Source organism: Octopus bimaculoides, chromosome 4 (genome assembly GCF_046866305.1).
Source record: "Octopus bimaculoides isolate indiv1 chromosome 4, ASM4686630v1, whole genome shotgun sequence".
Taxonomy (NCBI): domain Eukaryota; kingdom Metazoa; phylum Mollusca; class Cephalopoda; order Octopoda; family Octopodidae; genus Octopus; species Octopus bimaculoides.
In genome coordinates, this window is record NC_142931.1 from 11,961,370 (window position 1) to 11,970,570 (window position 9,201).

The 9,201-nt window shown below is 35.7% G+C and overlaps 1 long non-coding RNA gene across 1 annotated transcript; it reads left to right on the plus strand.

Annotated features, from left to right (window-relative positions):
• The first annotated feature begins 1,388 nt into the window (after window positions 1-1,388).
• Window positions 1,389-8,296, plus strand: LOC128247553 (uncharacterized). Its single transcript, XR_016241371.1, has 2 exons — window positions 1,389-2,973; window positions 7,341-8,296. It is a non-coding gene; the product is annotated as an uncharacterized LOC128247553 (long non-coding RNA).
• The last annotated feature ends 905 nt before the right edge of the window (window positions 8,297-9,201 follow it).

Genomic DNA, 9,201 nt, shown 5'->3' on the forward strand with positions numbered 1-9,201 from the left:
CAAGCAAGGCTGGATTATTTGAGAGTTAAGTGTTTTATCACAGACGCAGCACAGAGCTGTGAGAGAAATGAACCACCAACCTTTCAGCTGTTTGTCCAGTAACACCAGCTAAACAACTATAAGGTCATTATAGAAAAGTGCATTGTGTCTAATTAAAGGGAATCATTATACTGATTAATTTATGTTGCTGTATCAAATCAGAATCATAATCATTTTGTCTTGTAAAGGGTAACTGGGATAAATTAACCCATTGTGTCCCTTCTTTTACAAAATGGCAAGGTGTGATCTGCAAGAGATTTGGTTGCTATTTTTTGCTGGTTGAGCAACAACATAGAGGCTCCCTCAGTTCAATGATGTCTATGTTTTCCCCAGAAGCTAAATACCAACCACATCATCCTCTTCAGGACAGGAGGGTTTCAAAATGTCATTGTCCCTGCCTCTCCTTTCAAACTAAGTAATAAGGGGAACAAAGCCACACATTCAGAGGAATGTTTGGCAGTAGCATATCTGAGGTAGGGCAAGGGGGCAGCCTGTCCAGGTGATGCTGTTATAAGCCTGTATAGGCTTGAGGTCCCAGGGAAGCAAATTCAAGGGCTACCCCTGGTATTACATACTAACTTGGGAGTTAGTTGATGAATTCTAACCTCAGTTCATGACTGGTACTTTACTTTATCTTTTTTTGTCAGTTGCAGCAGTTTTACCATTACAGACCATTGTAGCTTCACCAGCTAATACAAGTTTCATTTTCCTAGACAAGTGCTCAATACATAGTTCTTTGAATAGGGGCAGCAGTTTTAAACACCAGTTCATGACTGGTACTGTTCTCTGATGGATAAGAGGCATCATTGTGTTTGATGAGATTTAAACATATAACAGCCATAGCAATCCATTTTATCTGATGCTCTAATGATTTTGCATATCCAATGGCCTCGAAAGCTGTTTTATAGTAGTCAGGAAAATAAATACACTGAATTTACACAATTGAATTATTGCATTTAAGAACAGCAGCTTTGTGATATCTGATTGGATATGAAATATATATATATCGATTTCTTGAACACCAGACCTTTAGTTTATAGGAATGAGGGGAAGGGGAGAGTTTGTATGGTGTGGTGCAAAATCATTAACATCATTACCATTGAGTACTGTTTTCTGATATTAGAACCAGCATTTATTAAATATTGTACTTTGATATTACCACTAATATATGAGAAATCTATAAAACATTTTATTTTGATCTTGCCATTATCAAATAATTCGCTTTAATATTACCACTAATATATCATACATCTACTGAATACTGTACTTTGACATCCATTAAATAGTGTACTTTGATATTGTGGTTAAACTATTTAACCTTTGTTAACTATTGTACTTTGATATTACAGCTGATACAGGACAGCTCTGTGAAAAAGTGTCACACCCTAATGATAGAGGGAACCTAGTGAAGAGGTAGACCCAGGAAGACCTGGGATGAGGTGGTGAAGCATGACCTTCAAACGTTGGGCCTCACCAAGGTGATGACAAGTGACCGAGACCGTTAGAGATATGCTGTGCTTGAGAAGACCTGGCAAGCCAAGTGAGACTGTAACCATGGCCTATGCCAGTGCAGCATAACCAGCCCAATTAAGAGTACCCTTCAATCATTGGGCAATAAACAACACTTGCGAAGACCTGTTGAGAAGACCTGTCTATTCAGTAAACTATGAATCTCTCCAACTAAAGTATGTTCATGTACCAATGTATGAAATCAACATCTCATTATAATGAAAAATCTATCAAGTGACAAAGGCAGTTAAAAAGTACCAGACAAAGTGTCATATAGTATTCAGCCATGTCATTTTACATCTAGTGTTCAAATCCTTTGGTGAGTGATATTTACTGTTGCTCTGTGGTCAGGGGAATAAGTACCAATGCTGTGTGTGTCTGTTTTCATCCCCTCCACCACGAATGACTGAAGCCTTGTACTTTTGTTACAACTGAACAAAATAGATTATAAACAACAAATAACTCAGACTGAACTCATTCTGAAGAGTGTACAACTAATTAGGTTTGTTGATGTATTATTTACATTCTTATGTCCCCAGAGTCTTCCAAATCACACTTCTGGTATTATCATCTTTCATTTCTTCCATATTTTGGAAGCCATATGTGGTGACAAACTGGACCAAATGCTTAGCAGCATTTTGTCCGTTTTTACATTCTGAATTCAAATACCAACTTTGCCTGTCATCCTTTCAGGGTCAATAAAATAAATACCAGTTGCGAACTGGCGGTCAATGTAATCTACTTACTTCCTGCCCCCAAATTGCTGGCCTTGTGCTAAAATTTGAAACCAATATCTTGGAAGGTATAAAATAGATGAAAAGAGATTCTTTGACAAGTCGGGAGAGCTTCCTACATCCGTTTGCCCCAGTTCCATAAAATTTGCTTGTTGGAACTTGGTGTGATTATTCTATATTCCTTACAAGCAACCGAGTTAAGTTTAACATCCTAAACTGACTGAAAATAAGTTACCTTCATTCATTTTATACAATCACAGACCTTAAATTCTCTACTTAAAAAATCAGAGTTCAGTTCCTTTATAGAAATTCTATTTCACAATGCAAATTTTGTCCTAAATTATTTACATGGACAATTCAGGCCAAGCTGCTAGTCTGCTCCACCAAATGTATGTCATTTGTGACATAGCATAAATAATGGTTGATTTTCATTTTGAATACATCACACAACTTGAGAAGGATTGTAGGTTAAGATAAATTTATTTTGTGTTCATTTTATGAGGTAAATAATCCTTTCTGCTATAAGCACAAGGCCTGCAATTTTGGGAGATTACATTGATCCCAGTTTTTGACTAGTACTTAGTTCGTTGACCTCAGCAGCATTTGAACTAGAATGTAAAACTGGAAGAAATGTTGGCAAACAATAAGTCCTCTGCAGAAAGAATTTTGCCAGATTTCTGCTTTTTACAAGGTAAATAATATTTCTTCCTTATATACATGCTAAATATAATTTTTTTTTCTTTATATACAAAGAAAAAGAATGAGTGTTATTTTTTTTAAATGTATAATACAGAGAACATTGATGGAGGCTTCTATCTTGTGAATGTATTTTTTTTTTTTTGTCCTTTTACCTGGTGTTTGTGATTAGCTAAAGAAAATGAGTGATGTACAGAGTGTAAGACGAAAAATTGGTTGGCACTGGAAGGGTGCCACACAATCCCTTACATAAATGTTAGAGAAAAAATATCGGAACAAGAAAACATCCGAACATAAAAGCAATCCTTTTATTTTGTATATACAAAATTTACACCTTGGCACAATCAGTAGCCAGGACTGGTGTGGAAGCAGCAAAGTCAGAGTTAATCATACTTTGTGAAGGAATTCTTCACAGAAATCCAGCTACACAGAGCTGGTCAAATACCGGTCAGCAGCAGAGGCGAACGGAGTGCTGTTGAAGATATGTCTGCATAGTTCAGCGGCTGCATCTCAAGTCTGAGATACAAGAGAACTCTGGTGCTGCTAGTTTTCTGCGCATGCTTATCAGGGACCTTTCGGCAGGCCTTCTAGAAGGTTCCAACCCTGTGCATGCATGCTGGAAACCCTCAAAATGATGTCACTGCAAGAGGTTTTCTGAAATTGAATTTTCAAAAGAAGAGATCTCTCTTCTCGTGTTGATGAAACAGAAAACAAAAATCTGAGATTGGGAAATTCAATTGAACTCAAATAATAAACCTACATTCTTTCTATAAATGCAGGGAAAAATTAACTTTAAAAAACTAGTTTTTGTTTTCTGCTTTTTTTTTTTTTTTACACGAGACATTTGAATAATTCTTCAGTATTTTTTGCTGCATATATTTGCTATTTATTCTATCAGTCTTCTTTTACTGAACTGCTAAGTTATAGGGATGTAAAAAAAAGAATATCGGCTGTCAAGTGATGGTTGAAGACAAACAATAGGCTTGAGGACAAACACACATATATTCATACAATTGGTTCCCACACTGTTTACATCTACCAAATTCACTCACAAGGCATAGGTCAAACCAGGACTATCACATGCTTGCACAGCTATGCCTGCACCTGTTGATCTAGTTAAGACTCTTCTTTTGTCAAGTTTATTTTGGTCTACTTTTTATTATAGTATTGTGTTTATATATGTTACTATTTTTGTCAATAGGGTGCACGGCTGAGTGCATGGATTTTGGTGTGGCTCTTTAAAAGTGTTTGTTAAACTAATAATCTTTTCTATTATAGGAAACAAAACCTGACATTTTGGGGGCAGTGGGCTAGTTAATTACATCAACCCCTGAAGGGATGAACAGCAAAGTCAGCCTCAGCGGAATTTGAACTCAGAACATAAAGATAGATTAGTATTTTGTCCAGCATGCTAACAATTCTGGCAGCTAAAACTAATAATGGTATAGGTTATTTCAATGGAAGTATGATTTTTGGATTATAAATCTGTGAGTGTCCTTGTGTATATGTTTGTGAATATCTTTTGTGTGTGTGTGTGTGTGTGTGTGTGTGTGCTTGTAAGTGTGTATATGTCATGGTTGACTGGTTGTAACTAACACGTTTGGAATTTAAATTATTCTTTTGGTTAGTAAAATTTTATTTTACTCAATGGTCAAATCACATATGCACCTTATTTCATTGAGTACAATGGGTGTTTTGAATTAATTGGGTGTATTTGCTGTCGTTGTTGTGGTTGTGTGTGAAACCACTTGTTTTCTGTAAGCTTCTTGATATATGCGTATGTCATCTTTGGCTTGTTATGACTAAACATATTTAGAATTTTATGTTGGTCAGTGTGAAGGTTCATTCAGTGAGTGTGTGTGTGTGTGTGATTGCTTACTCTTCACAGATGATTGCTATCTCCTTGTGTTTACTTGTTATCAATGATATTTCTGACTTTCCACCCATGACCTCTCAGATGACTATTCTATCCCCATGCAGATCTCCATGGTTTGGAGCATAGATGACAAGCTAAAGTTGTAACTTACTGTGCACTCCCAACCGGTTAGGCCAGCACACACATTGCCACTCTTCCAGCGCCACTTTTAGTAGCTGGAACAACAAATGAGGTCACCATAATGAGACATCTGTATATCATTAGATTACAAGTGATAAACACTTATGCAATGTGACTACCTCTTTCTGAGTCTCTCTGATTAGTACCTGGTGATAGTCTGAAGCAAGATGACCAATAATCAGTTAAAACTGCAGGTTTTACATCAGAGTGTCCCTCTCCTTGAAGGATGCTGTGATACCAGCTTGGGTCCCTCCCAGTGATTTTACTGTCTGCCCTGACATTATCCAAGTGTATTTCTGTGCCTCCATGCTCAGATGGATTTTCATTACATATGCTAGCTAACCCATAGCTGGGACTCTAACAGGTGTTACTAATCTGGGTCAGAGTAGACCTGGGAACAACAGCGACTGAAAGGTGATTCCACACTCTTCAAGACCTTGGAAGTCCTCAACCAGAGCCATACTGCCAGATGCAGTTTAAAGCCATAGCCACACACACTCACACACATGCATGCAAATATGTGTAATGGTTTGTATGTTGATGGCTGGCAAGATTAGGAGATGCATATTTGGTTTTGGTTTTTCTAACATTGGAGTCATCAAGTGCAACATTTGTAAGATGTATAGTAGATGTCAGGTTACCAAAGATATAAATGATAAGTTGGTTGTTTTTGGAGTCCATGGAATAAATGACAGAAGAAAATAATGGTAGAAATGGCCTTTATTTTGCTGTTGCACTATTAAAACAACTGCTTTGAGATGTTGTTTTTTAAGATTAGTAGAAGTTCTGTTGTCCATTTCGTAGGTAGGTGTGTCCATCTGTAGGTGACTGCTAGGAAACTGAAGGAAGAAGCAGAGGGAAAGAGGAAGGGAATTAACCTTTCTGGATTGATGTGTAGAGAGGATGAGAGTTGTATGGTCCCTTGTTGACATGCCATGAGTGAAGATAGAGAAAGAAAAGGAGAGAGGGAAAGAGTGAGGATCATCAGCAAGGATATGGGGCAAAAGAGACAGATGCTTCTCTGGTAAATGTCAGATACAAAAAGGAACAATTCTATTTGGGAACAATTCTATTTATGATATTTTCCTAGCTAGATTAGGTCAGGCTAAACAATGGATATTTCATCTGTTATCTGGTCTAAACTGTTGGTGACCCAAAATGGTCAGTTAAAGAATAGAACTTATCTAAGTACATCAGTTGACACTCACAAATTTCTAATTGTTAATGCCAAGGACAATAGAAAGGAGCTTACAGAAAAAAATTCTACACTAAGGTTTTGATTCTTGGCTAAAATAAAAGAGAAAACAATTCACTTCGTATGAGCATGTGTATACATGGGATATCTTGCAACCATTTAACATTTTCCAAATCTACATCAGTTTATTTTTTAAAAAAACATAATTTTGATGTAGCTTTGCATGCTGATGACAAAAATTGCATTCATTGTTTTTACAAGAAATTAGGAATAAAGAAGTTGTGAACATTTAAAGTTGTGAAATTTTAGACTATCAAAAGCCTCCAATAACTGAAATATCATGTCCGCTGATTTCTATTGCCATGTGCCATGGGGATCAGCACACATGAAGTCTTGATGTGATTCCTTGACTTCTCCTCGAAATAGCAACCAGAATTATAACGTCTGAAAAAAAAAATGGACAAAACATTTTGCCACAACACTGTTTATTTCTTCACTTGGAGTCAGTGAAAATGTTTTTCACTTGTCGAGCATTATTAATAACATTTAAATAAAAGTCACGCTCCACAAATGTAATCTTTTGTTGAACTCACAACCATCAAGGTAGTTACTGAGAAAACAGATCAATATTAAATGTACTTTCTTTTCTCTTTCAATAAAATTATAAACTAAGTTTGGGAATGGGGAAAGAATTGGTTTCTAACTTTTTCTTTTAAACATGACAATGAAGATCAGCAGATATAATATGCTGGCAACTGAAGGCTTTTGATTGACTAAAATTGCAGATATTTATATGCTCATAACTTCTTTATAACTAATTTCTAGGCAAAAAAAAAAAAATGAATACAATTTTTGTCATCAGAATTACATTTTTTTGAAAATTATCTGATGAAAGCTAAAAAAACTTTTAGTGGCTGCAGAGATTTAACTAGATCCTACATGGGTGTATATATTGGGTTGAGGAATAGATTATGAGAGTTTTTTTCAAATTTAAAAAGCATACAAAAATAAAATGCATTGGCAAAATGCTTTATGTTATTTAAAAGAGGATTTTTTGCTCTACTAGATAGTGCTTTGATATTTAATTTTATTGATTTTTGTGTATTTTCAGATCATTAAAATGGAATGTCAAGTGGAGAAAACTAAGCAATTTTGACACCATTTGCTTTTTGTATTTAATTGAGGTGTTAAGGCTGCTGAAGCTGCTCGTGAGATTTATGCTGTGTATAGAGAAGGCGCAATGCCTCAAAGTACCTACCGCCGTTGGTTTTAGCACTTCAGAAATGGGAATTTTGACCTTAAGGATGGATCACACTCTGGCCGACCAATTGAGTTGGATGAAGAGTAATTGAATCAACTTATTCACAAAAATCCACATTAAATGACCAAATAATTGGCAGAGCAGATGGATTGTGATCAGAAAACTAGCATGGTTTCTATGGCTGGATGCCCTTCTTAATGTCAACCATTTTGCAGAGTTTGCAGGGTGCTTTCACATTGGCACCACATGAGTGCTGTAATGTGGCACTGGCATGAATGCTTTTTATGTGGCATCAGCACAGGGCTCTAGCAAGCCAAGCCTCTTCACCAGGAAGAGCAGCCTTAACACTTCTACTGTGGAGTATGTATCTTCTTAAGTACAGCAATGCACCAGGAAGACCCTGTTGTGCCAGGAATCTCTGTTCCCCATTAGCATTAGTAGATCCTTATTTTCATGCTATATGTTTCTCTGCCAATAACATTACTGTCACTGAGTGGTCTTCATCCCCTATTAAAGCATGGAAGTCTCTAAAATATAACATTTGACATGAGCTGTTGTTCAGCATGATGACAGTGGCCAGGAAAACCTAACCTGCACTGTGGAACAATGTTGTCAATATTACTAAATTTTGACCACACTGTAGAGCAAATGATCTTGTTTTATATAATGGACACTGTTAATATTTGTAATGATCATATATTATAGTTTATTGAATGACTTTTTGAATACTATACATCATTTCTGTTACTTAAAAATAAGTTATTATTGATAATAAATTTATTTTCTGAATGTATATGTCACATAAACCATCTTTGGAACTTGATCTACTAAGCTCTAAGATTATCATATTCCTTTATCAAGTATGTGATTGAGGTGGGTCCAATGAAGATTTTGTAAGTCCATGATGACTTGGCAGATTTATAAATTAGGAATCCCTGATTTCCCATCACATACTGGAGCTTTTAATTTGCTTGTTGATGATTAAAATTGTGAAATGTTTTACAAACAGAATTCTGACAAATTAAAATTTAAAAAATTTTTTTTAAATTGGTAAGCACTTTTATAGAAGTAACAATATGCTTAATAATTTAAGTTCAATACTTTTCCAACTCTATAAACACCTCAGATCCAAACTTTGCCATATTTATTGTGGCTTTCATTGGTAACTAATTGTTTTTGGTAATGAAGATATTGTGTCAATGTATGTAACAATACTTTCTATAAAACCTTTGTATAAAGCAAACCAAATGAAACTATCCCAATCAATACCCTATTATGCAGAATATATATCCAATAATAACAATAATAATAATAATATCTTTCTCCACTTGTTATTCTACTTAACTATTGTTTGCTTCAATAACTGCTCATGAAGGGACGAAGAACTCTCAATAAACTCTACTAGTTCTGCAAGTCTTGTTGAGATTGATTAAGGTTGATGAAACAAGTTAACCGTAATCAACCAAAACAAACATTCGACACAAAACTAATGTGAAAACATATTTACATGTTTAAAACATATTTATTCTTACTACAGGTTAATATTGTGGGGCCACATGGCTTAGTGGTTAGGGCACGGCACCCTTGGTTGTAAGATTGTGGATTTGATTCCTGGTTTAGGCAATGTGTTGTTCTTGGACAAAGCACTTCATTTCATATTGCTCTGGTCCACTCAGCTGGCAAAAAATGAATAATCCTGGTGTCTCATCCA